The sequence below is a fragment of the Scyliorhinus torazame genome, chromosome 19 (genome assembly GCF_047496885.1).
Source record: "Scyliorhinus torazame isolate Kashiwa2021f chromosome 19, sScyTor2.1, whole genome shotgun sequence".
In the NCBI taxonomy this organism is placed as follows: Eukaryota; Metazoa; Chordata; class Chondrichthyes; order Carcharhiniformes; family Scyliorhinidae; genus Scyliorhinus; species Scyliorhinus torazame.
In genome coordinates, this window is record NC_092725.1 from 24,284,917 (window position 1) to 24,312,314 (window position 27,398).

Below are 27,398 nucleotides of genomic sequence, written 5' to 3' on the forward strand. Positions count from 1 at the left end.
GTCCTGTTGAAATGGGTTTTCTTGTTTCCCAACTTTACCTCAGCCAGCAGGTGGCATCAAAGTCTACGGCAACTTGAATCTGAGGTTTTGTGTCCCTGCGCCTTTAAGGGATCTCACCTGTGCGCTGTCCCCTTTAAGAGCTGCGTCTCTAGCGCGACTTGAGAGACTTATTGATGTCACTGGAATTAATGTCAGGGCTTTGTGTTCCAATGAGTCAAGAGCAAGTGTGAGGGAGCGAAACAGAGAGGGAGAGAGAGAGAGAGAGTTAATCCTGAGGAGAGTGTGTGACAACCTCTTGATAAAACTATCTGCCGCTGATTAAGAGACTGAAAGACGAGTGACGAGTTCCACAGCCCCTCGACTGGAGCTAACGTGACCAAGAGCAAAGTAAGTTTAAAATCACAGCTCCGGGAGAGAAAGAAGGGAGCGCAGGAATAGAGAGAGAGGGACAGAGAGAAAGTGACAGGGACCAACAGAGTGCTTGACAGAATGAGAGGAACATTCTGTCTCTGATCCACACTTCTATCCCTCTCTGTCTCTGCGTCTCTCTCTTTCATTTAAAAAATAAAATAAATTTAGAGTACCCAATTATTTTTTCCAATTAAGGGGCAATTTAGCATGGCCAATCCGCCTAACCTGCACATCTTTGGGTTGTGGGGGCGAAACCCACGCAGCCACGGGGAGAATGTGCAAACTCCACACGGACAGTGACCCAGAGCCGGGATCGAACCCGGGACCTCGGCGCCGTGAGGCAGCAGTGCTAACCCACTGCGCCACCGTGCTGCCCTGTCTCTCTCTCACTATCTGTCTCTTCCTGTGTCTCTCGCTACCCTCTGTCTCTGTCTCTCTCACACTATCTCTTCCTGTGTGCCTTTCTCTTTCTCTCTCTCTGTCTCTCTCACACTATCTATCACTTCCTGTGTCTCTCTCTCTCCCTCTCTCCCACTATCTGTCTCGTCCTGCGTTCCCCACTACCTCTCTCTCTCCCTCTTTCTCTCCCTCTGTGCCTCTCTATCTCTCCCTCTGCCACTCTCCCCCTCTGTCTCTCCCTTTCTTTCTGTGTGTATCTCTGTCCCCCTCTGTCTCTGCCACTCTCACTCTGTTTCTCCCTTTCTCTCTCTCTCCTCCCCCCTCTTTCTCAGTTGATCTCTATTACTCTGTCTCTCGGTCCCTCCCCCTCTCGAATGGAAACTCTTGTGAGAGCGAGGAGGTGGTGAGACCCCAGGTTGCAACTGAAACTTGGTCTCTGATTATTGCACTGAATCAGATCCACACCTACACCATGACATTTCGCTCTGCGCCTTTTCTTCAACCGCTCACGAATGAAACTCTCCGAGCCCCTGGAGGTCCGAACCACTCTATCCGGTTTCTTTCACCTTCCTGTCTTCCACTAGTGAACCGCTCAAACATTTCAGTGGTGCTTGCTGTATCACCCCAGTGTTTATCGAGCCTGTGGCTGATCCCGGTGTTTATCGAGCCTGTGGCTAATCCCGCTGTTTATCGAGCCTGTGGCTGATCCCGGTGTTTATCGAGCCTGTGGCTGATCCCGGTGTTTATTGAGCCTGTGGCTGATCCCGGTGTTTATCGAGCCTGTGGCTGATCCCGGTGTTTATCGAGCCTGTGGCTGATCCCGGTGTTTATCGAGACTGTGGCTAATCCCGCTGTTTATCGAGCCTGTGGCTGATCCCGGTGTTTATCGAGCCTGTGGCTGATCCCGCTGTTTATCGAGCCTGTGGCTGATCCCGGTGTTTATCGAGCCTGTGGCTGATCCCGCTGTTTATCGAGCCTGTGGCTGATCCCGGTGTTTATCGAGCCTGTGGCTGATCCCGGTGTTTATCGAGCCTGTGGCTGATCCCGGTGTTTATCGAGCCTGTGGCTGATCCCGGTGTTTATCGAGCCTGTGACTGATCCAGGTGTTTATCGAGCCTGTGGCTGATCCCGGTGTTTATCGAGCCTGTGGCTGATCCCGGTGTTTATCGAGCCTGTGGCTGATCCCGGTGTTTATCGAGCCTGTGGCTGATCCCGCTGTTTATCGAGCCTGTGGCTGATCCCGGTGTTTATCGAGCCTGTGGCTGATCCCACTGTTTATCGAGCCTGTGGCTGATCCCGGTGTTGATCGAGCCTGTGGCTGATCCCGGTGTTTATCGAGCCTGTGGCTGATCCCGCTGTTTATCGAGCCTGTGGCTGATCCCGGTGTTTATCGAGCCTGTGGCTGATCCCGGTGTTTATCGAGCCTGTGGCTGATCCCGGTGTTTATCGAGCCTGTGGCTGATCCCGCTGTTTATCGAGCCTGTGGCTGATCCCGGTGTTTATCGAGCCTGTGGCTGATCCCGGTGTTTATCGAGCCTGTGGCTGATCCCGGTGATTATCGAGCCTGTGGCTGATCCCGGTGTTTATCGAGCCTGTGGCTGATCCCGGTGTTTATCGAGCCTGTGGCTGATCCCGGTGTTTATCGAGCCTGTGGCTGATCCCGGTGTTTATCGAGCCTGTGGCTGATCCCGGTGTTTATCGAGCCTGTGGTTAATCCCGCTGTTTATCGAGCCTGTGGCTAATCCCGCTGTTTATCGAGCCTGTGGCTAATCCCGCTGTTTATCGAGCCTGTGCCTGATCCCGGTGTTTATCGAGCCTGTGGCTGATCCTGGTGTTTATCGAGCCTGTGGCTGATCCCGGTGTTTATCGAGCCTGTGGTTAATCCCGCTGTTTATCGAGCCTATTGCTAATCCCGCTGTTTATCGAGCCTGTGGCTAATCCCAGTGTTTATCGAGCCTGTGGCTGATCCCGGTGTTTATCGAGCCTGTGGCTGATCTCGGTGTTTATCGAGCCTGTGGCTGATCCCGGTGTTTATCGAGCCTGTGGCTGATCCCGGTGTTTATCGAGCCTGTGGCTAATCCCGCTGTTTATCGAGCCTGTGGCTAATCCCGCTGTTTATCGAGCCTGTGGCTAATCCCAGTGTTTATCGAGCCTGTGGCTGATCCCGGTGTTTATCGAGCCTGTGGCTGATCTCGGTGTTTATCGAGCCTGTGGCTGATCCCGGTGTTTATTGAGCCTGTGGCTGATCCCGGTGTTTATCGAGCCTGTGGCTGATCCCGGTGATTATCGAGCCTGTGCCTGATCTCGGTGTTTATCGAGCCTGTGGCTGATCCCGGTGTTTATCGAGCCTGTGGCTGATCTCGGTGTTTATCGAGCCTGTGGCTGATCCCGGTGATTATCGAGCCTGTGGCTGATCCCGGTGTTTATCGAGCCTGTGGTTGATCCCGGTGTTTATTAAGCCTGTGGCTGATCCCGGTGATTATCGAGCCTGTGGCTGATCCCGGTGTTTATCGAGCCTGTGGCTGATCCTGGTGTTTATTGAGCCTGTGGCTGATCCCGGTGTTTATCGAGCCTGTGGCTGATCCCGGTGTTTATCGAGCCTGTGGCTGATCCCGGTGATTATCGAGCCTGTGGCTGATCCCGGTGTTTATCGAGCCTGTGGTTGATCCCGGTGCTTATTGAGCCTGTGGCTGATCCCGGTGTTTATTGAGCCTGTGGCTGATCCCGGTGTTTATCGAGCCTGTGGCTGATCCCGGTGTTTATCGAGCCTGTGGCTGATCCCGGTGTTTATCGAGCCTGTGGCTGATCCCGGTGTTTATCGAGCCTGTGGCTGATCCCGGTGTTTATCGAGCCTGTGGCTGATCCCGGTGTTTATCGAGCCTGTGGCTGATCCCGGTGTTTATCGAGCCTGTGGCTGATCCCGGTGTTTATCGAGCCTGTGGTTGATCCCGGTGTTCATCGAGCCTGTGGCTGATCCCGGTGTTTATCGAGCCTGTGGCTGATCCCAGTGTTTATCGAGCCTGTGGCTAATCCTGCTGTTTATCGAGCCTGTGGCTAATCCCGCTGTTTATCGAGCCTGTGGCTGATCCCGGTGTTTATCGAGCCTGTGGCTGATCCCGGTGTTTATCGAGCCTCTGGCTGATCCCGGTGTTTATCGAGCCTGTGGCTGATCCCGGTGTTTATCGAGCCTGTGGCTGATCCCGGTGTTTATCGAGCCTGTGGCTGATCCCGGTGTTTATCGCGCCTGTGGTTAATCCCGCTGTTTATCGAGCCTGTGGCTGATCCCGGTGTTTATTGAGCCTGTGGCTGATCCCGGTGTTTATCGAACCTGTGACTGATCCCGGTGTTTATTGAGCCTGTGGCTGATCTCGGTGTTTATCGAGCCTGTGGCTGATCCCGGTGTTTATCGAGCCTGTGGCTGATCCCGGTGTTTATCGAGCCTGTGGCTGATCCCGGTGTTTATCGAGCCTGTGGCTGAACCCGGTGTTTATCGAGCCTGTGGCTGATCTCGGTGTTTATCGAGCCTGTGGCTGATCCCGGTGTTTATCGAGCCTGTGGCTGATCCCGGTGTTTATCGAGCCTGTGGCTGATCCCGCTGTTTATCGAGCCTGTGGCTGATCCCGGTGTTTATCGAGCCTGTGGTTGATCCCGGTGTTTATCGAGCCTGTGGCTGAACCCGGTGTTTATCGAGCCTGTGGAGATCCCGGTGTTTATTGAGCCTGTGGCTGATCCCGGTGTTTATCGAGCCTGTGGCTGATCCCGGTGTTTATCGAGCCTGTGGCTGATCCCGGTGTTTATCGAGACTGTGGCTGATCCCGCTGTTTATCGAGCCTGTGGCTGATCCCGGTGTTTATCGAGCCTGTGGCTGATCCCGGTGTTTATCGAGACTGTGGCTGATCCCGGTGTTTATCGAGCCTGTGGCTGATCCCGGTGTTTATCGAGCCTGTGGCTGATCCCGGTGTTTATCGAGCCTGTGGCTGATCCCGGTGTTTATCGAGCCTGTGGCTGATCCCAGTGTTTATCGAGCCTGTGGCTGATCTCGGTGTTTATCGAGCCTGTGGCTGATCCCGGTGTTTATCGAGCCTGTGGCTGATCCCGCTGTTTATCGAGCCTGTGGCTGATCCCAGTGTTTATCGAGCCTGTGGCTGATCCCAGTGTTTATCGAGCCTGTGGCTGATCTCGGTGTTTATCGAGCCTGTGGCTGATCCCGGTGTTTATCGAGCCTGTGGCTGATCCCGGTGTTTATCGAGCCTGTGGTTGATCCCGGTGTTTATCGAGCCTGTGGTTGATCCCGCTGTTTATCGAGCCTGTGGCTGATCCCGGTGTTTATCGAGCCTGTGGCTGATCCCGGTGTTTATCGAGCCTGTGGTTGATCCCGGTGTTTATCGAGCCTGTGGCTGATCCCGGTGTTTATCGAGCCTGTGGCTGATCCCGGTGTTTATCGAGCCTGTGGCTGATCCCGGTGTTTATCGAGCCTGTGGCTGATCCCGGTGTTTATCGAGCCTGTGGCTAATCCCAGTGTTTATCGAGCCTGTGACTAATCCCGGTGTTTATCGAGCCTGTGGCTGATCCAGCTGTTTATCGAGCCTGTGGCTGATCCCGGTGTTTATCGAGCCTGTGACTGATCCCGGTGTTTATCGAGCCTGTGGCTGATCCCGGTGTTTATCGAGCCTGTGGCTGATCTCGGTGTTTATCGAGCCTGTGGCTGATCCCGGTGTTTATCGAGCCTGTGGCTGATCTCGGTGTTTATCGAGCCTGTGGCTGATCCCGCTGTTTATCGAGCCTTTGGTTGATCCCGGTGTTTATCGAGCCTGTGGCTGATCACGGTGTTTATCGAGCCTGTGGCTGATCCCGGTGTTTATCGAGCCTGTGGCTGATCTCGGTGTTTATCGAGCCTGTGGCTGATCCCGGTGTTTATCGAGCCTGTGGTTGATCCCGGTGTTTATCGAGCCTGTGGCTGATCCCGGTGTTTATCGAGCATGTGGCTGATCCCGCTGTTTATCGAGCCTGTGGCTGATCCCGGTGTTTATCGAGCCTGTGGCTGATCCCGCTGTTTATCGAGCCTGTGGCTGATCCCGGTGTTTATCGAGCCTGTGGCTGATCCCGGTGTTTATCGAGCCTGTGGCTGATCCCGGTGTTTATCGAGCCTGTGGCTGATCCCGGTGTTTATCGAGCCTGTGGCTGATCCCGGTGTTTATCGAGCCTGTGGCTGATCCCGGTGTTTATCGAGCCTGTGGCTGATCCCGGTGTTTATCGAGCCTGTGGCTGATCCCGGTGTTTATCGAGCCTGTGGCTGATCCCGGTGTTTATCGAGCCTGTGGCTGATCCCGGTGTTTATCGAGCCTGTGGCTGATCCCGGTGTTTATCGAGCCTGTGGCTGATCCCGGTGTTTATCGAGCCTGTGGCTGATCCCGGTGTTTATCGAGCCTGTGGCTGATCCCGGTGTTTATCGAGCCTGTGGCTGATCCCGGTGTTTATCGAGCCTGTGGCTGATCCCGGTGTTTATCGAGCCTGTGACTGATCCCGGTGTTTATCGAGCCTGTGGCTGATCCCGGTGTTTATCGAGCCTGTGGCTGATCCCGGTGTTTATTGAGCCTGTGGCTGATCCCGGTGTTTATCGAGCCTGTGGCTGATCCCGCTGTTTGTCGAGGACTTAGCAATTAAAGGCTTGCATTTATACGGCAACCTCCAGATACAGCAGATCTGTCAACGCTAGATGATGAATTACACTTTACATATGTGCTCAATCGTTATGGCCAGATCCCTCTGTACCACAGCGACACCCAGATCCCTCTGTACCACAGCAACACCCAGATCCCTCTGTACCGCAGCGACACCCAGATCCCTCTGTACCACAGCAACACCCAGATCCCTCTGTACCTCAGCGACACCCAGATCCCTCTGTACCACAGCAACACCCAGATCCCTCTGTACCACAGCAACACCCAGATCCCTCTGTACCACAGCAACACCCAGATCCCTCTGTACCACAGCAACACCCAGATCCCTCTGTACCGCAGCAACACCCAGATCCCTCTGTACCACAGCAACACCCAGATCCCTCTGTACCACAGCAACACCCAGATCCCTCTGTACCACAGCAACACCCAGATCCCTCTGTACCACAGCAACTCCCAGATCCCTCTGTACCACAGCAGCACCCAGATCCCTCTATACCGCAGCAACACCCAGATCCCTCTTTACCGCAGCAACACCCAGATCCCTCTGTACCGCAGCAACACCCAGATCCCTCTGTACCACAGCAACACCCAGATCCCTCTGTACCGCAGCAACACCCAGATCCCTCTGTACCGCAGCAACACCCAGATCCCTCTGTACCGCAGCAACACCCAGATCCCTCTGTACCGCAGCGACACCCAGATCCCTCTGTACCAGGGCAACACCCAGATCCCTCTGTACCAGGGCAACACCCAGATCCCTCTGTACCAGGGCAACACCCAGATCCCTCTGTACCACAGCGACACCCAGATCCCCCTGTACCGCAGCGACACCCAGATCCCTCTGTACCACAGCAACACCCAGATCCCTCTGTACCACAGCAACACCCAGATCCCTCTGTACCAGGGCAACACCCAGATCCCCCCCCCGTACCACAGCAACACCCAGATCCCTCTGTACCACAGCGACACCCAGATCCCTCTGTACCGCAGCAACACCCAGATCCCTCTGTACCGCAGCGACACCCAGATCCCTCTGTACCGCAGCAACACCCAGATCCCTCTGTACCGCAGCAACACCCAGATCCCTCTGTACCGCAGCGACACCCAGATCCCTCTGTACCGCAGCGACACCCAGATCCCTCTGTACCGCAGCGACACCCAGATCCCTCTGTACCCCAGCAACACCCAGATCCCTCTGTACCGCAGCGACACCCAGATCTCTCTGTACCACAGCAGCACCCAGATCCCTCTGTACCGCAGCGACACCCAGATCCCTCTGTACCGCAGCGACACCCAGATCCCTCTGTACCGCAGCGACACCCAGATCCCTCTGTACCGCAGCAACACCCAGATCCCTCTGTACCGCAGCAACACCCAGATCCCTCTGTACCGCAGCGACACCCAGATCTCTCTGTACCACAGCAGCACCCAGATCCCTCTGTACCGCAGCGACACCCAGATCCCTCTGTACCGCAGCGACACCCAGATCCCTCTGTACCGCAGCGACACCCAGATCCCTCTGTACCGTAGCGACACCCAGATCCCTCTGTACCGCAGCAACACCCAGATCCCTCTGTACCGCAGCGACACCCAGATCCCTCTGTACCCCAGCAACACCCAGATCCCTCTGTACCGCAGCGACACCCAGATCTCTCTGTACTACAGCAGCACCCAGATCCCTCTGTACCGCAGCGACACCCAGATCCCTCTGTACCGCAGCGACACCCAGATCCCTCTGTACCGCAGCGACACCCAGATCCCTCTGTACCGTAGCGACACCCAGATCCCTCTGTACCGCAGCAACACCCAGATCCCTCTGTACCGCAGCAACACCCAGATCCCTCTGTACCGCAGCAACACCCAGATCCCTCTGTACCACAGCAACACCCAGATCCCTCTGTACCGCAGCAACACCCAGATCCCTCTGTACCGCAGCAACACCCAGATCCCTCTGTACCACATCAACACCCAGATCCCTCTGTACCACAGCAACACCCAGATCCCTCTGTACCACAGCAACACCCAGATCCCTCTGTACCGCAGCAACACCCAGATCCCTCTGTACCACATCAACACCCAGATCCCTCTGTACCACAGCAACACCCAGATCCCTCTGTACCACAGCAACACCCAGATCCCTCTGTACCGCAGCAACACCCAGATCCCTCTGTACCACAGCAACACCCAGATCCCTCTGTACCGCAGCAACACCCAGATCCATCTGTACCACAGCAACACCCAGATCTCTCTGTACCGCAGCAACACCCTGATCCCTCTGTACCACAGTGACACCCAGATCCCTCTGTACCACAGCAACACCCAGATCCCTCTGTACCACAGCAACACCCAGATCCCTCTGTACCACAGCAACACCCAGATCCCTCTGTACCACAGCAACACACAGATCACCTTTTGCCCACATTGTACTCCGCTTGCCAATGTTTTTTTTGCCGCTTCCCCTGCGCGAGACCCTTTGTAACCTCCTCACAGCTTCCGTTCCCAATCATCCTCGTATCGTTCGTCAGCAAACCCGGGGCTCTAACCTCTGCGATTTGCTCCCCCAATCTCGCCACCGCCTCTCTTCAGGTACCCCCCTAAAGGAGGCGTGTCAGGGCGGGGTGGGATGGGGGCCCCAGCTACTGCGTCAAGGACCTCATTACCCTATCAACGCCCCCCCTTGAAACCTCCCCTTGGTCTGCACCTTTGTCATATTTAATATGATGTGGCTGGGTGCGCGGTTCCATGTCGGAGTCGCCCCTGGAAAGCACATTGGGCTGATCGGTGAGGTGAAGTCGCTATATAACTGAAATGTATCCCTTCCCCTCTCCTCTCTGAGTACATTTCACTTGACCTTTAAACCCCTGATTTAAATCAATCAAGCAGTGGCCACCTCCTGCCGCTCCCTCCCCCAACCCCGACGCAGCGCTCCACAAACCGCTCGGCTTTCATCGTCAAAAAGCCTTGCATGCGCCACTTTGTCAGAAGCCTTCTGGAAACAAATGGGAAGGCAGCCTCGAAATCAGGAATCAACTTGAGGGGACTCCCGCCGCCAAACCCCCACCGCAAGACCGAGCGCGAACCTCCCCCGAAGGGTGGGTCCCGACCGCGGGATCACCGTCGGGCCACCCCAGGCGCCCGCATGTTGTCCTCGCCCATCTCCCAACACGCCTGACCCTCCACCCCCCCCTCCTCCCAACACCCCCGCGAGAGAGAGGGCCGCCCCGATTTAACTCCTCATTGTGAACCATGACAAGGCGGAGGGGGGTATTTGCGTCCTTGCGGGTGGCGGTTCGAGGGTCATGGCCTTTTGGCCCTTGAGGGGCGCCTGAGGGCCACCCAGAGACTCGTGACTGATTGTAAAATATTTGCCTTCCTCCTCCAGGTCACAGAGCTGCCCGGCGGTAACCCCCTACCCCCGCCACCTAACGCACCCCACAGCGTGTCCAACCAGAGGGGCGAGCGAGAGGGGTGGATCGAGACGGGGCAACGAGTGGGGGCAGGAGCGAGAGAGCGAGCGAGAGTGAGAGGGGGGAGTGTCGAATACATCGGAGGGCAAAATGGTGCAGAGGGAGCGGTGAACGGGAGAAGGCTGCAATGGAGGGACCAAAAGGAGGAGGGGCTGTGACAGGGCCCGCGTGGCAGAGGGGGGGCCGGGCGGGCTCCCTCTCCCCCAGCCTCGAGGAGACTTTCTTTCCCTTCGTGCTGAGGAGGCAGGACTCGTACGCCTCCGAGTCGGTGCCCATGGCGGGCGAGGAGGGGGACGAGGAGAGCTGGGGGGCGAGGGCGGACCTCCCCCAGGCCCTGTGGCAGAGGGACAGGGACCTCCAGTTGGCAGCGGAGCTGGGGAAGGCGCTACTGGAGAGGAACGAGGAGCTGGCCCGGCAGAGAGAGGTGGTGGCCCAGGAATGTGCAGAGAGGCTGGAGGTGAGGCCTGGGGGGGAGGCTGGGAAGGGGTGGGGGCGGGGAGGAGGGGGGAGGGGCGGCAGGGGTTTGACAGATATCCTCTCTCAAGGGCGGCATGGTGGCACAGTGGTTAGCACTGCTGCCTCACAGCTCCAGGGTCCCAGGTTCGATTCCCGGCCTTGGGTCACTGCCTGTGCGGAGTCTGCACGTCCTCCCCCTGTCTGCGTGGGTTACATGGTTACGGGGATAGGGTGGCAGGTGCAAAGACTGGTGCAGACTCAATGGGCCGAATGGCCTCCTTCTGCACTGTGTATTCTATGATCCTGTGTGCGAGAGAGAGTGAAAGAGGGTTAGAGAGACCTCCCCAGATACAGGAGTGTGTGTGAGAGAGAGAGAGAGGGAGAGGGTTAGAGAGACCTCCCCAGATACAGGAGTGTGTGTGAGAGAGAGAGAGAGTGAGGGTTAGAGAGACCTCCCCAGATACAGGAGTGTGTGTGAGAGAGAGAGAGTGAGGGTTAGAGAGACCTCCCCAGATACAGGGGTGTGTGTGAGAGAGAGAGAGAGAGGGTTAGAGAGACCTCCCCAGATACCTGAGTGTGTGTGAGAGAGAGAGAGGGTTAGAGAGACCTCCCCAGACACAGGAGTGTGTGTGAGAGAGAGAGAGAGAGAGAGAGAGGGTTAGAGAGACCTCCCCAGATACAGGAGTGTGTGAGAGAGAGAGAGAGAGGGTTAGAGAGACCTCCCCAGATACAGGAGTGTGTGAGAGAGAGAGAGAGATAGAGAGGGTTAGAGAGACCTCCCCAGATACAGGAGTGTGTGTGAGAGAGAGAGAGATAGAGAGACCTCCCCAGATACAGGAGTGAGTGTGAGAGAGAGAGAGAGAGAGAGACCTCCCCAGATACAGGGGTGTGTGAGAGAGAGAGGGTTAGAAAGACCTCCCCAGACACAGGAGTGTGTGTGTGAGAGAGAGAGAGGGTTAGAGAGACCTCCCCAGATACAGGAGTGTGTGTGAGAGAGAGAGAGGGTTAGACAGACCTCCCCAGATACAGGAGTGCGTGTGAGAGAGAGAGAGGGTTAGAGAGACCACCCCAGATACAGGAGTGTGTGTGTGAGAGAGAGAGAGAGAGAGAGAGGATTAGATAGACCTCCCCAGATACAGAAGTGTGTCAGAGAGAGAGAGTGAGAGAGAGAGAGAGGGTTAGAGAGACCTCCCCAGATAGCGGAGTGTGTGTGTGAGAGAGACAGAGAGAGAGAGAGGGTTAGAGAGACCTCCCCAGATAGCGGAGTGTGTGTGTGAGAGAGAGAGAGAGAGAGAGAGGGTTAGAGAGACCTCCCCAGATACAGGAGTGTGAGAGAGAGAGAGAGAGGGTTAGAGAGACCTCCCCAGATACAGGAGTGTGTGTGAGAGCGAGAGAGAGAGAGAGGGTTAGAGAGACCTCCCCAGATACAGGAGTGGGTGTGTGTGACAGAGAGAGAGAGAGGGTTAGAGAGACCTCCCCAGATACAGGACTGTGTGAGTGAGAGAGAGAGAGAGAGGTTTAGAGAGACCTCCCCAGATACAGGAGTGTGTGTGAGAGCGAGAGAGAGAGAGAGGGTTAGAGAGACCTCCCCAGATACAGAAGTGGGTGTGTGTGACAGAGAGAGAGAGAGAGGGTTAGAGAGACCTCCCCAGATACAGGAGTGTGTGTGAGAGCGAGAGAGAGAGAGAGGGTTAGAGAGACCTCCCCAGATACAGGAGTGGGTGTGTGTGACAGAGAGAGAGAGAGAGGGTTAGAGAGACCTCCCCAGATACAGGACTGTGTGAGTGAGAGAGAGAGAGAGAGGTTTAGAGAGACCTCCCCAGATACAGGAGTGTGTGAGTGAGAGAGAGAGAGAGAGGGTTAGAGAGACCTCCCCAGATACAGGAGTGTGTGTGGGAGAAAGAGAGGGTTAGAGAGAGAGGGTTAGAGAGACCTCCCCAGATACAGGAGTGTGTGTGAGAGCGAGAGAGAGAGAGGGTTAGAGAGACCTCCCCAGATACAGGAGTGTGTGTGGGAGAAAGAGAGGGTTAGAGAGACCTCCCCAGATACAGGAGTGTGTGTGGGAGAAAGAGAGGGTTAGAGAGAGAGGGTTAGAGAGACCTCCCCAGATACAGGAGTGTGTGTGAGAGAGACAGAGGGTTAGAGAGACCTCCCCAGATACAGGAGTGTGTGAGAGAAAGAGAGAGAGGGAGTTAGAGAGACCTCCCCAGATACCGGAGTGTGGGAGAGAGTGAGAGAGAGGGTTAGAGAGACCTCCGCAGGTCGGGGAGTGTGAGGGATTCCGGCCTATAGTTTCCCGGTCTGTAGTTCAGGCCCCCTCCTCCCTTTGGCCTGTGACACAAGCTCACTTCCCGGTCCTGGCTGACACAGACTCTTGCCCTCCCCCTCCCAGCACGTGGAGCAGGAGAGACATGAGGAGAGGCGGCGATTCGAGGCGAGGCAATGTGAGTGGGAGTCCCGGCTGGCCGAGATGGAGAGTGAGGTGGAGGAGCTGCAACGCCAGCAGGCGACGCAGCGCCGCGATGCCCAGCGGGTAAAGGGGCGAGCCAATCAGGAGCTGGAGGAGCAGAATCAACGGCTGGCAGACGAGCTGAGCAAGGTAGGGGCAGCGGGGTGAGGATGCGGGAGGATGGTACACCCAGCTACACTCCCCGATCTCTCTCTCGCACATTCCTCTCTCCATCTCTCACACTCCCCTTCTCTCGCACTCCCCATCTCCCTCGCAACCGTGCCTCTCTCTCTCTCTCACCCCCTCTCCCTCTCACACACATTCACCCCCGCTCTCTCACACTCCCCCTCTCTCACTCCCTCTCTTACACTCCCCCCTCCCTCTCACACTCCCCCTCTCCCTCTCTCACCCCCTCTCCCTCTCACACACATTCACCCCCGCTCTCTCACACTCCCCCTCTCCCTCTCTCACCCCCTCTCCCTCTCACACACATTCACCCCGCTCTCTCACACTCCCCCTCTCTCACTCCCTCTCTTACACTCCCCCCTCCCTCTCACACTCCCCCTCTCCCTCTCTCACCCCCTCTCCCTCTCACACACATTCACCCCGCTCTCTCACACTCCCCCTCTCTCACTCCCTCTCTTACACTCCCCCCTCCCTCTCACACTCCCCCTCTCCCTCTCTCACCCCCTCTCCCTCTCACACACATTCACCCCCGCTCTCTCACACTCCCCCTCTCACTCTCTCACCCCCTCTCCCTCTCACACACATTCACCCCGCTCTCTCACACTCCCCCTCTCTCACTCCCTCTCTTACACTCCCCCCTCCCTCTCACACTCCCCCTCTCCCTCTCTCACCCCCTCTCCCTCTCTCACACCCTCTCTCTCTGTCTCTCTCTCACACACACATTCAGTACCTCTCCCTCTCTCCCACCCCCTCACTCTCTCAAACTCCCCCTCTCCCTCTCTCACCCCCTCGCCCTCTCTCACACCCTCTCTCTCTGTCTCTCTCTCACACACACATTCAGTACCTCTCCCTCTCTCTCACCCCCTCTCCCTCTCACACACATTCACCCCCGCTCTCTCACACTCCCCCTCTCTCACTCCCTCTCTTACACTCCCCCCTCCCTCTCACACTCCCCCTCTCCCTCTCTCACCCCCTCTCCCTCTCACACACATTTACCCCCGCTCTCTCACACTCCCCCTCTCTCACTCCCTCTCTTACACTCCCCCCTCCCTCTCACACTCCCCCTCTCCCTCTCTCACCCCCTCTCCCTCTCACACCCTCTCTCTCTGTCTCTCTCTCACACACACATTCAGTACCTCTCCCTCTCTCCCACCCCCTCACTCTCTCAAACTCCCCCTCTCCCTCTCTCACCCCCTCGCCCTCTCTCACACCCTCTCTCTCTGTCTCTCTCTCACACACACATTCAGTACCTCTCCCTCTCTCTCACCCCCTCTCCCTCTCACACACATTCACCCCCGCTCTCTCACACTCCCCCTTTCTCACTCCCTCTCTTACACTCCCCCCTCCCTCTCACACTCCCCCTCTTCCTCTCTCACCCCCTCTCCCTCTCTCACACCCTCTCTCTCTGTCTCTCTCTCACACACACATTCAGTACCTCTCCCTCTCTCTCACCCCCTCCCTCGCTCTCACCCTCTCCCTCTCTCTCACACCCTCTCCCTCTCTCACACCCTCTCTCACCACGTCTCTCTCTCACACACACGTTCACCCTCTCTCTCTCACTCCCCCTCTCCCTCTCTCTCACCCCCTCACTCTCTCAAACTCCCCCTCTCCCTCTCTCACCCCCTCTCCCTCTCTCACACCCTCTCTCTCTGTCTCTCTCTCACACACACATTCAGTACCTCTCCCTCTCTCTCACCCCCTCCCTCGCTCTCACCCTCTCCCTCTCTCTCACCCCCTCCCTCGCTCTCACCCTCTCCCTCTCTCTCACCCCCTCTCCCTCTCTCACACCCTCTCTCACACCCTCTCTCTCACACACACACATTCACCCTCTCTCTCTCACTCCCCCTCTCCCTCTCTCTCACCCCCTCACTCTCTCAAACTCCCCCTCTCCCTCTCTCACACCCCCCCCCCCTCTCTCCCTCTCAATCTCTCTCACCACATCTCTCTCTCTCACACACACACATTCACCCCCTCTCCCTCTCTCACCCTCTCTCTCACACCCTCTCTCTCAAGTCTCTCTCTCTCACACACACGTTCACCCTCCCTCTCTCACCCCCTCTCTCACCCCCCCCCTCTCTCTCTCTCTCTCTCTCTCACACCTCCTGTTGTGTTTGGGGTTCAATGTCTAGCAAGGAATCTACCAAACGACTTGCGTCTTGTCTAAACCAGGACCTTTATTGAATGTCACGTGGTAAGATAGGGATCTGAAATAGAGCATGTTATCGTGGGGTTTCTTCACCCTCCTCTGGAACTACACCTAGCACCGACTGCTCTTACCACCTCCTGGTGATGACTTACATTGGAGTGTCTTGTCCCATGACCACAGTCTTGAGGCCGCATGGTGTGCCTGTACCGCCACCAGCTGTTTGGAGGTCGCACACCATCCACCCATGATATTGCCCACAGGCCGATCACCCTTCCTCACAAAAACATGAAGATGTGTTTACAACCTAATAGAACATAGAACATAGAACATAGAACGATACAGCGCAGTACAGGCCCTTCGGCCCACGATGTTGCACCGAAACAAAAGCCATCTAACCTACACTATGCCATTATCATCCATATGCTTATCCAATAAACTTTTAAATGCCCTCAATGTTGGCGAGTTCACTACTGTAGCAGGTAGGGCATTCCACGGCCTCACTACTCTTTGCGTAAAGAACCTACCTCTGGCCTCTGTCCTATATCTATTACCCCTCAGTTTAAAGTTATGTCCCCTCGTGCCAGCCATATCCATCCGCGGGAGAAGGCTCTCACTGTCCACCCTATCCAACCCCCTGATCATTTTGTATGCCTCTATTAAGTCTCCTCTTAACCTTCTTCTCTCCAACGAAAACAACCTCAAGTCCGTCAGCCTTTCCTCATAAGATTTTCCCTCCATACCAGGCAACATCCTGGTAAATCTCCTCTGCACCCGCTCCAAAGCCTCCACGTCCTTCCTATAATGCGGTGACCAGAACTGTACGCAATACTCCAAATGCGGCCGTACCAGAGTTCTGTACAGCTGCAACATGACCTCCCGACTCCGGAACTCAATCCCTCTACCAATAAAGGCCAACACTCCATAGGCCTTCTTCACAACCCTATCAACCTGGGTGGCAACTTTCAGGGATCTATGTACATGGACACCTAGATCCCTCTGCTCATCCACACTTTCAAGAACTTTACCATTAGCCAAATATTCCGCATTCCTGTTATTCCTTCCAAAGTGAATCACCTCACACTTCTCTACATTAAACTCCATTTGCCACCTCTCAGCCCAGCTCTGCAGCTTATCTATATCCCTCTGTAACCTGCTACATCCTTCCACACTATCGACAACACCACCGACTTTAGTATCGTCTGCAAATTTACTCACCCACCCTTCTGCGCCTTCCTCTAGGTCATTGATAAAAATGACAAACAGCAACGGCCCCAGAACAGATCCTTGTGGTACTCCACTTGTGACTGTACTCCATTCTGAACATTTCCCATCAACCACCACCCTCTGTCTTCTTTCAGCTAGCCAATTTCTGATCCACATCTCTAAATCACCCTCAATCCCCAGCCTCCGTATTTTTTGCAATAGCCTACCGTGGGGAACCTTATCAAACGCTTTGCTGAAATCCATATACACCACATCAACTGCTCTACCCTCGTCTACCTGTTCAGTCACCTTCTCGAAGAACTCGATAAGGTTTGTGAGGCATGACCTACCCTTCACAAAGCCATGCTGACTGTCCCTGATCATATTATTCCTATCTAGATGATTATAAATCTTGTCTCTTATAATTCCCTCCAAGACTTTACCCACTACAGACGTGAGGCTCACCGGTCTATAGTTGCCGGGGTTGTCTCTGCTCCCCTTTTTGAACAAAGGGACCTAATCTTTTAACTTTACACATTGATGGCATGTCCAACAGTGTGGACAGGTTTTAACGAGGGTGTCCGCAAACATGCTGCCCCTGGCCAGTGTCCGTCTCTCGCACATGTCGATGGGCCTCACGGGATCACCCCTGCGATCATTCGAGCTGTTGGCAGCCTCTTCGAAGACTGGTCCACGCATCGGCCCCCTTGCTTCTTATCCTCTGTGCTGTGTGCCTCTGGAAGGCCAGTGTCCGTGACTGCCAGGCGCGCGTCGCCAGCTTCCCTTTCCCCCTTCTTGCCGCGACGCTGTTTGCTGCTCCCCGCTGTTCCTGGTTGGTCGGCCATGACCTCATCGTCTCCTGTTTGACCTTTGCCAGTGGGATGAGGATAGAATAACGGCGCCTCTTGGCCGGGATTCTCCGACCCTGCGCCGGGTCCCCACGGGGGCCTGGCCCGCGATCGGGGCCTATCGATCTGCTGGCGGGCTGGTTCCGTGGGGGGGGGGCCTTCTTTCCTCCGCCCCGGGCCCCCTCTCGGGCTCCGCCATTGTTGCTAACTTTGGTTGGTTCAATTGCTCTGTTTTATTATCTTTGCTCTCGAGTCGCCAGGTATCTTTATGATACGCCACGAGGTTCAAGTTCAAGTAATGATCAATAACCCAATACACCGATTAGTAAGATTTAAATCAAATCACATTTATTATACACAGTAATCGCTACTCATGCACAAATTCTACGTCTAAGCTACTTCTACAACTAACAGGCCTATACTTAACTTTGGACTGGCCCACCAGGTCAGGGAAACAAATGGCCTTTCGTTTGGGTTCTGAGCCTGCGGGATTCGAAGTTGGTACAGATTGGTAGCTAGGAGCGCCTATCTCGTAGTGAGTGTTGAATTAAGACTTACAATTTCGATGATCACTGGAGTCACTGCACCGGTCACGGTCAATATTGGTTCATTGTTGCTGGGTGACCCGGGCAGGACGAAGAGCGCGAAGAGGTGGAAAAGAAGAGAAGAGAGCGATTTGAACTTGGGGCTCAACTCTTATAGTCCCCAGGGGCTTCCCGCCTTTCGGGGCGGATCCTGTACCTGGTCCCAAGTGATTGGACTTTGTCCCAATCGCTTGGTTCGATTTTCTCCAATGCTGGAGCGGTTCCCTGATCGCTGGGCGGTCTTGAGGTGCTCGTTCACCTCCTTTGTGTTGGCTCCTGCTGGCGCCGAGGAGCCTGGCTTTGCTTTGTGTGTCCAAAATGTTACTTATTGTTCCCGGGGATTGCTCATCAGCATGCAGATGGCTGCTACTTTGTTATGCTGATGGCCGCTGGTATCGATGTTGTCTGGCCTTTCCAGAGGTAAATACACAGCAAACCTGCAGCTGCTGGTTTGTGTCCTGTTGGCTGACTTTCCCATCAGCCTTTGCCGTTCGCCATTTTGAATTGGGTGTTGGCCATTTTAAGTGGCTACACCATATTGCCTGGGGGCCGGCGCGGAGAAGGGAACCCCCCCCCGCGCATGTGCGGAAATACGCCGGCCGATCTGCGCATGCGCGGAAATACGCTGGACGTTCCCCGCATGCGCGAACTCGCGCTGGCCCTTTGGCGCCGACTGGAGCTGCGGGGACGACTCCGGCGTCAACCTAGCCCCCTAGAAAGTGGAGAATACCTCACGTTCGGGGGCCGTTGACGCCGGAGTGGTTGACGCCGGGTTTCACGCTGGCGTGGGGACGTATTGGAGAACCCCGCCCAGTGTGTGTGAGTTCAGGTTTGGCAGTCTCTGGGTCGGTGCTGGTCTGCCCCCTGTGCTCGGAGGCCTGCGGTGTTTCAGATGGATCCTGAAGGGGCCTGACGTGTCATCACGCGGCCTCAGCGGGATGTTGGAGCGCCTCGCTTTTGCCTGGGTGGAGGTTGGAACTACGGCAACCGGTGCCTCCCCCTCTTGGCTCTCTGGAGCATTGCACTTCTTCACTAGAGATTACGATGCTCTCTGGGCGTGGTGATCCAGGTCATGGGTCATTATGGTCTAGTCAAGAATGGACGAGTGATCCGTTGAGCTGCCCAGCGAGATTGTCATCAGCTCCTCCTCTGGGTTACTCTCGGAGTCGACATCCGAGGTACTGTCATCAAATTCATCATCAATGTCTTCCCACTTATCCTCAGTGTTCCCGATCATCTGGGAATCGACTACAGGAATCGTTTCGAAGACCTGGAACGAGTCACCATTGCCTCCGGAGCAAGGTTCTCTAATATTGGGACGATAGCCTCTGTTTCCAGCTGCACTGCGCGTAATCAACAGCTTCGACTGCAGCTGCTATCTTTGAGTGCGCCATTTCCGCGCTCACTCCGCGTCCAGCGCGGTCTGAGCATTCCCCCGTGACCACCGCGTCATGCCGTCCAAACCGCCGGAGTCGTGTTTCTTGAGCCGTTTCTTCGCTTCTGCGGACACACGATCCACTCGACGCCCACACTGGTCTTCACCCGTCTCACCTTCCACGCCATCACCTTCTGCATCCTGTTCGAAATCTGCAAACACATATTCGTAGTACTCATCATCGCATTCCGCATCGTCTGCAAGATCCCTCCTGCAAAATGCAACATTGCACACGGAATTATTTGTGCGTGCAATAGGGCGCCAGGATTGCCGAACTTTGGCTTCACATTCCACGCTGTGGGACTTCAGTGGGGCTGAAGAGGTTGACGAACGATTCACTTGGTACCGTTGCCGTCGCTGTTCTGCGAGGGCGTCGACCTTTCTGCTTCGTTTTGGTTTTAATTGTTCTCATCGCCACATTTTTGCCATCCCTCTCTAGTCGATCTTTCAGCCTGGATCATCAAAGAATGATTTAAGTGGCCGCGAATCCATCTGATATACGTCCGCGATCACCTCGTTTGCGAAATCCTCGAATATACACTCCAGAGTGAAGCTCCTCGGTTTCTCACGCTCTGTCCATTTCACACGCGCACCTTGCGGGTGCTTTAATACGGGCTCGTCGTGCTCCTGTATAATGCCACTGAGCACATGCACCTTCTTGAAGACCGTTAGCCAGAATTGCGGAATGCACACTGGCTCTTCTGACATGTGAGAGAATCTTTGAGAAATGGGTGTTTAAGAAATGTACCTTTACGAAATGGGTGTTTAACAGTGATGTCAGAGAGTGGGTGGAGCTGGACTGCCTGTCAGCTTTTTACTTTCGTTTTAGGCTGTTTGCTGCAGGGTGCGTTTTAGTGTCGTTTCCCGAGCTGGACAACTGCAGTCACAGCCAGAAGGTGCATGAATCTCTCGGTAATCTAAAGACTGTAAATCGACCCTGGTGATTTAAAACTAATAACAGTAGTGACTTTAACCTGATGTGCTTCTGGTAAAAGGTGTTTTAAGTCTTATGGATGTTAAAAGGAAAGCTTAAAGGATTACTTTGTGTTGTATTCTTTGGGGGTGTATTTGAATTGGTTCCTAAGATGATCACTGTATGTTTTAAAAAGGTTAACTTGAGTTCATAGAATAAACATTGTTTTGCTTTAAAAAATACTTTTCCATTTCTGCTGTCCCACACCTGGAGAGTGGGCCGTGTGCTCCCCAGACCACAATCTATTAAAAGTTGCGGGTCAGGTGAACTCCATGATACACTTTGGGGTACTCGAAACCCTGGCCCATAACACTTCCGTCTCTTTGTCTGATTTGCCGTCCTCCGCCTGGATTTTTTCCCCGAATCCTCACAAACCGTGCCCACTCTGATATCTCGTGGGGATCTGTCGTATTCAGCTGGTCAGCCGTCTTCTGGGACACACTAAAACCACACAAATCTGCTCCTACGACGCGGTCGATGCCCGTGGCTACAATCTGAAACATTAACGTGTGCCTCATGGTGTCCACGGAGACCTCGGCTTCGCCCCGGAAGCCTCCATTGTTCTCGTTCTGAAGTGCGCCGGCACCCCTGGTCGATCAGCCACGTTCAGCTGCGTGTTCAGCTTGTGCGAAACAGACCGACTGAGGAGGTTGGCGAACATCATCGCGTCGAAGTCGCAACGAAGTAATGTGTTATTCAGGAACACCATTCATTTCCACCTGGTTTTAATGGTTTCTGGAGAGTTCTGACGAGCTTCGTTCTTTTTTGAAATTGTGTTTTCACCTTTTTTGTTCGGACTCTCCTTTTTTGTTTTTAATTATAAATTTAGAGTTACCAATCCATTTTTTCCAATAAAGGGGCAATTTATCGCGGCCAATCCCCCTACCCTGCACATCTCTGGGTTGTGGGGGTGAAACCCACGTAGACACGGGGAGAATGTGCAAACTCCACACGGACAATGACCCAGAGCCGGGATCGAACCTGGGACCTCGGCCCCGTGAGGCTGCAGTGCTAACCACTGTGCCACCGTGCTGCCCTTAAAGTTCGGACTCCCCTGGTTGCGATGAGATTGACGAGAAACGGGTCTTTGTTGTATTTTAAAAATTAACATTTTTTGTTTTAAATATTAAGGGCTCCCCATTGCCCGACGTGAAATCGTGTTTGGCGATCGGGCCGGACTGGCGTCGTGTGAGGTGCGCCGCGCTCAGTCGCGGTGCCGTTGGCGCCTCATCGCCGGCCCGCACGGGCGCAGCCGCCCCTCCGATGGGCCAAGTCCCCGACGGCGCGGGACACGTGTGGTCCACGCAAATCGGGAACCGTGCGTGGCAGCTGCGTACCGTGTCGCTGGCGGGGGGGGGGGCGACGACTGGTGAGGGGGGTGGCCAGGGGGCGGGCTGTGGGGTCGCGGGCGGCGGGTTGGGTCCGCGCACGGCTGCCGCCATGTTGGACGGCGCGACCGCTGGAAGCCGTCAGCCCAACGCAGGCGCGGCCCGGGACCCGGCCACCTTTGCCGCGAGAGGCGGGAGCTTCAGTGGTACCTCTCACTCTCTCTCTCACCCCCTCTCTCTCCCTCACCCCTCTCACTCTCTCTCTCACCCCCTCTCTCTCTCTCTCCCTCACCCCTCTCTCTCCCTCACCCCTCTCACTCTCTCTCTCACCCCCTCTCTCTCTCTCTCATCCCTCTCTCTCTCTCTCTCTCACCCCTCTCACTCTCTCTCTCACCCCCTCTCTCTCCCTCACCCCTCTCACTCTCTCTCTCACCCCCTCTCTCTCCCTCACCCCTCTCACTCTCTCTCTCACCCCCTCTCTCTCTCTCTCCCTCACCCCTCTCTCTCCCTCACCCCTCTCACTCTCTCTCTCACCCCCTCTCTCTCTCTCTCATCCCTCTCTCTCTCTCTCTCTCACCCCCTCTCTCTCTCTCACCCCCTCTCTCTCTCTCACCCCTCTCTCTCTCTCTCTCATCCCTCTCTCTCTCTCACCCCCTCTCTCTCTCTCACCCCCTCTCTCTCTCTCTCTCTCACCCCCTCTCTCTCTCTCTCACCCCCTCTCTCTCTCACCCCCTCTCTCTCTCTCACCCCCTCTCTCTCTCTCACCCCCTCTCTCTCTCTCACCCCCTCTCTCTCTCTCACCCCCTCTCTCTCTCTCTCTCTCACCCCCTCTCTCTCTCTCACCCCCTCTCTCTCTCTCTCACCCCCTCTCTCTCTCTCACCCCCTCTCTCTCTCTCACCCCCTCTCTCTCTCTCTCTCTCACCCCCTCTCTCTCTCTCACCCCCTCTCTCTCTCTCACCCCCTCTCTCTCTCTCTCACCCCCTCTCTCTCTCTCTCACTCTCTCTCTCTCACCCCTCTCTCTCTCTCGCCCTCTCTCTCTCTCACCCCCTCTCTCTCACCCCCTCTCTCTCTCACCCCCTCTCTCTCTCTCACCCCCTCTCTCTCTCTCACCCCGCCCCACTCTATCTCAACCCCTTTCTCTAACCCCCTCTCTCTCTCACCCCCTCTCTCTCTCACCCCCTCTCTCTCTCTCACCCCGCCCCCCTCTCTCTCACCCCCTCTCTCTCACCCCCTCTCTCTCTCACCCCCTCTCTCTCTCAGCTCCCCTCTTTCTCTCCCTCTCTCACCCCCTCTCTCTCTCACCCCTCCCTCTCTCTCACCCCCTCTCTCTCTCTCACCCCCTCTCTCTCTCTCACCCCCTCTCTCTCTCACCCCCTCTCTCTCTCTCCTCTCTCTCTCTCTCACACCCTCTCTCTCTCTCTCTCCCCCCCTCTCTCTCCCCCCCTCTCTCTCTCTCTCTCACCCCCTCTCTCTCTCTCACCCGCCCCACTCTATCTCAACCCCTCTCTCTAACCCCCCCTCTCTCTCAACCCCTCTCTCTCTCACACCCTCTCTCTCTCTCACACCCCTCTCTCTCTCACCCCCTCTCTCTCTCACCCCCTCTCTCTCACCCCCTCTCTCTCTCTCACTCTCTCTCTCTCACCCCCCTCTCTCTCACCCCTCTCTCTCTCTCACCCCTCCCCCTCTCACCCCCTCTCTCTCTCTCACCCCCCTCTCTCTCTCACTCTCTCTCTCTCTCACCCCCTCTCTCTCTCTCACCCTCTCTCTCTCTCACCCCCTCTCTCTCTCTCACCCCTCTCTCTCTCTCTCTCTCTCTCTCTCACACCCCTCTCTCTCTCACCCCCCCTCTCTCTCTCAACCCCTCTCTCTCTCACCCCCTCTCTCGCTCACTCTCTCTCTCACCCCCTCTCTCTCACCCCTCTCTCTCTCTCTCATCCCCCCCTCTCTCTCTCTCATCCCCCTCTCTCTCTCACTCTCTCTCTCTCGCCCCCTCTCTCTCTCACATCCCATCCCCCTCACTCACCCCATCTTTCTTTCACCTCCCCTCTCTCTCTCTCTCACAACCCCTCTCACAGAAGCACACGATTTCTCAGACACACACAATTCCCACACAGACACACGGGTCTGTACATTAATGTACCACGTGTACGTGGCGGAAACGACACTGATTTACTGCTATGATGTGGAGATGCCGGTGTTGGACTGAGGCAGGAGCAGCGCTCCGAAAGCTAGTGATTCAAAACAAACCTGTTGGACTTCAAACTGGTGCAGTAAGACTTCTTACTGATTCACTGGTACAAGGTGTGAGATGGAAGAGATGTTCACTGGAATCTAGTTTTACGAGTTTGTCGGGATTTCACTGAATCAGAAATGGGATGTGACTCGAAAGCAACAAACGTACATTTGTTCTCAATGACAATGTATTCAGCATTAGTGTCACAGTGTGTTAGATACACTGTCCTTTCCCCCTCTGGGACAGAGTCACAGTGTGTTAGATACACTGTCCTTTCCCCCACTGGGACAGAGTCACAGTGTGTTAGATACACTGTACTTTCCCCCTCTGGGACAGTGTCACAGTGTGTTACATACACTGTCCTTTCCCCCTCTGGGACAGTGTCACAGTGTGTTAGATACACTGTCCTTTCCCCCACTGGGACAGAGTCACAGTGTGTTAGATACACTGTACTTTCCCCCTCTGGGACAGTGTCACAGTGTGTTACATACACTGTCCTTTCCCCCTCTGGGACAGTGTCACAGTGTGTTAGATACACTGTCCTTTCCCCCCTGGGACAGTGTCACAGTGTGTTAGATACACTGTCCTTTCCCCCTCTGGGACAGTGTCACAGTGTGTTAGATACACTGTCCTTTCCCCCTCTGGGACAGTGTCACAGTGTGTTAGATACACTGTCCTTTCCCCCTCTGGGACAGTGTCACAGTGTGTTCGATACACTGTCCTTTCCCCCTCTGGGACAGTGTCACAGTGTGTTAGATACACTGTCCTTTCCCCCTCTGGGACAGAGTCACAGTGTGTTAGATACACTGTCCTTTCCCCCACTGGGACAGAGTCACAGTGTGTTAGATACACTGTACTTTCCCCCTCTGGGACAGTGTCACAGTGTGTTACATACACTGTCCTTTCCCCCTCTGGGACAGTGTCACAGTGTGTTAGATACACTGTCCTTTCCCCCCTGGGACAGTGTCACAGTGTGTTAGATACACTGTCCTTTCCCCCTCTGGGACAGTGTCACAGTGTGTTAGATACACTGTCCTTTCCCCCTCTGGGACAGTGTCACAGTGTGTTAGATACACTGTCCTTTCCCCCTCTGGGACAGAGTCACAGTGTGTTAGATACACTGTCCTTTCCCCCTCTGGGACAGTGTCACAGTGTGTTACATACACTGTCCTTTCCCCCTCTGGGACAGTGTCACAGTGTGTTAGATACACTGTCCTTTCCCCCCTGGGACAGTGTCACAGTGTGTTAGATACACTGTCCTTTCCCCCTCTGGGACAGTGTCACAGTGTGTTAGATACACTGTCCTTTCCCCCTCTGGGACAGTGTCACAGTGTGTTAGATACACTGTCCTTTCCCCCTCTGGGACAGAGTCACAGTGTGTTAGATACACTGTCCTTTCCCCCTCTGGGACAGTGTCACTGTGTTAGATACACTGTCCTTTCCCCCTCTGGGACAGTGTCACAGTGTGTTAGATACACTGTCCTTTCCCCCTCGGGGACAGTGTCACAGTGAGTTAGATACACTGTCCTTTCCCCCTCTGGGACAGTGTCACAGTGTGTTAGATACACTGTCCTTTCCCCCTCTGGGACAGTGTCACAGTGTGTTAGATACACTGTCCTTTCCCCCTCTGGGACCGGGTGTCACAGTGTGTTAGATACACTGTCCTTTCCCCCTCTGGGACCGGGTGTCACAGTATGTTAGATACACTGTCCTTTCCCCCTCTGGGACAGTGTCACAGTGTGTTAGATACACTGTCCTTTCCCCCCTGGGACAGTGTCACAGTGTGTTAGATACACTGTCCTTTCCCCGTCTGGGATCGGGTGTCACAGTGTGTAAGATACACTGTCCTTTCCCCCTCTGGGACCGGGTGTCACAGTGTGTTAGATACACTGTCCTTTCCCCCTCTGGGACAGTGTCACAGTGTGTTAGATACACTGTCCTTTCCCCCTCTGGGACAGTGTCACAGTGTGTTAGATACACTGTCCTTTCCCCCTCTGGGACCGGGTGTCACAGTGTGTTAGATACACTGTCCTTTCCCCGTCTGGGATCGGGTGTCACAGTGTGTTAGATACACTGTCCTTTCCCCCTCTGGGACCGGGTGTCACAGTGTGTTAGATACACTGTCCTTTCCCCCCTGGGACAGTGTCACAGTGTGTTAGATACACTGTCCTTTCCCCCTCTGGGACCGGGTGTCACAGTGTGTTAGATACACTGTCCTTTCCCCCCTGGGACAGTGTCACAGTGTGTTAGATACACTGTCCTTTCCCCGTCTGGGATCGGGTGTCACAGTGTGTTAGATACACTGTCCTTTCCCCCTCTGGGACCGGGTGTCACAGTGTGTTAGATACACTGTCCTTTCCCCCTGGGACAGTGTCACAGTGTGTTAGATACACTGTCCTTTCCCCCTCTGGGACCGGGTGTCACAGTGTGTTAGATACACTGTCTTTTCCCCCTCTGGGACAGTGCACAGTGTGTTAGATACACTGTCCTTTCCCCCTCTGGGACCGTGTGTCACAGTGTGTTAGATACACTGTCCTTTCCCCCTCTGGGACAGTGTCACAGTGTGTTAGATACACTGTCCTTTCCCCCCTGGGACAGTGTCACAGTGTGTTAGATACACTGTCCTTTCCATCTCTGGGACCGGGTGTCACAGTGTGTTCGATACACTGTCCTTTCCCCCTCTGGGACCGGGTGTCACAGTGTGTTAGATACACTGTCCTTTCCCCCTCTGGGACCGGGTGTCACAGTGTGTTAGATACACTGTCCTTTCCCCCTCTGGGACAGTGTCACAGTGTGTTAGATACACTGTCCTTTCCCCCTCTGGGACCGGGTGTCACAGTGTGTTAGATACACTGTCCTTTCCCCCTCTGGGACAGTGTCACAGTGTGTTCGATACACTCTCCTTTCCCCCTCTGGGACCGGGTGTCACAGTGTGTTAGGGTAGCTGCTCACGGTTGTGTTAATGAGCCCGACACAGACAGTCTGCTAACGTACGCGGGTCCCGGTCGGCACAGCGGCGCAGTGGTTAGCACCGCTGCCTCACAGCGTCGATGGCACGGATTCGATCCCGGCCCCGGGTCACTATATGTGTGGAGTTGGCACATTCTCCCCATGGGTCTCATCCCTACAACCCAAAAATGTGCAGGGTAGGTGGATTGGCCACGATAAATTGCCCCTTAATTGGAAAAAAGGCTTCCTGACTATGATGGCTAGTGCAGTCAAATATCCCGGTGGCTCAGGGTGTGTGTTGAGGTGGAGGGATATGCGGCAGAGGGGGTGGGGCTGTGTCTGCGGAGCGGCGATTGTACGGTGAATTAATTCATCTGTTTTATTCCCTCAAATCCCACCACCCTTACTTAACCTCTTTGTGTTCCCCTTTCGACTCACCTCACTCCCCAAACCCCCTCCGCTCTCTCTTTTCCCTGCTCTCTTCCCACTCTCCACCTCTCTTCCCTCTCCCTCGCCCCCACCCTGCTCCAGGTAGAGACAGAGGGACACCATCTCCGATCCCAGCTCCAAGCTGCCCAGGATGACTTGAGGGAGAACTCTCTCGGGAACACGGAGCTGGTCAGCCAGCTCCAGAGCCTGAGGACAGAG

At 55.2% G+C, this 27,398-nt stretch overlaps 1 long non-coding RNA gene across 1 annotated transcript; it reads left to right on the top strand.

The window, feature by feature from the left end:
• The first annotated feature begins 202 nt into the window (after positions 1 to 202).
• LOC140395881 (uncharacterized) lies at positions 203 to 27,398 on the top strand. The gene is made up of 4 exons (XR_011936360.1): positions 203 to 387; positions 9,874 to 10,415; positions 12,807 to 13,013; positions 27,282 to 27,398. It is a non-coding gene; the product is annotated as an uncharacterized lncRNA (long non-coding RNA).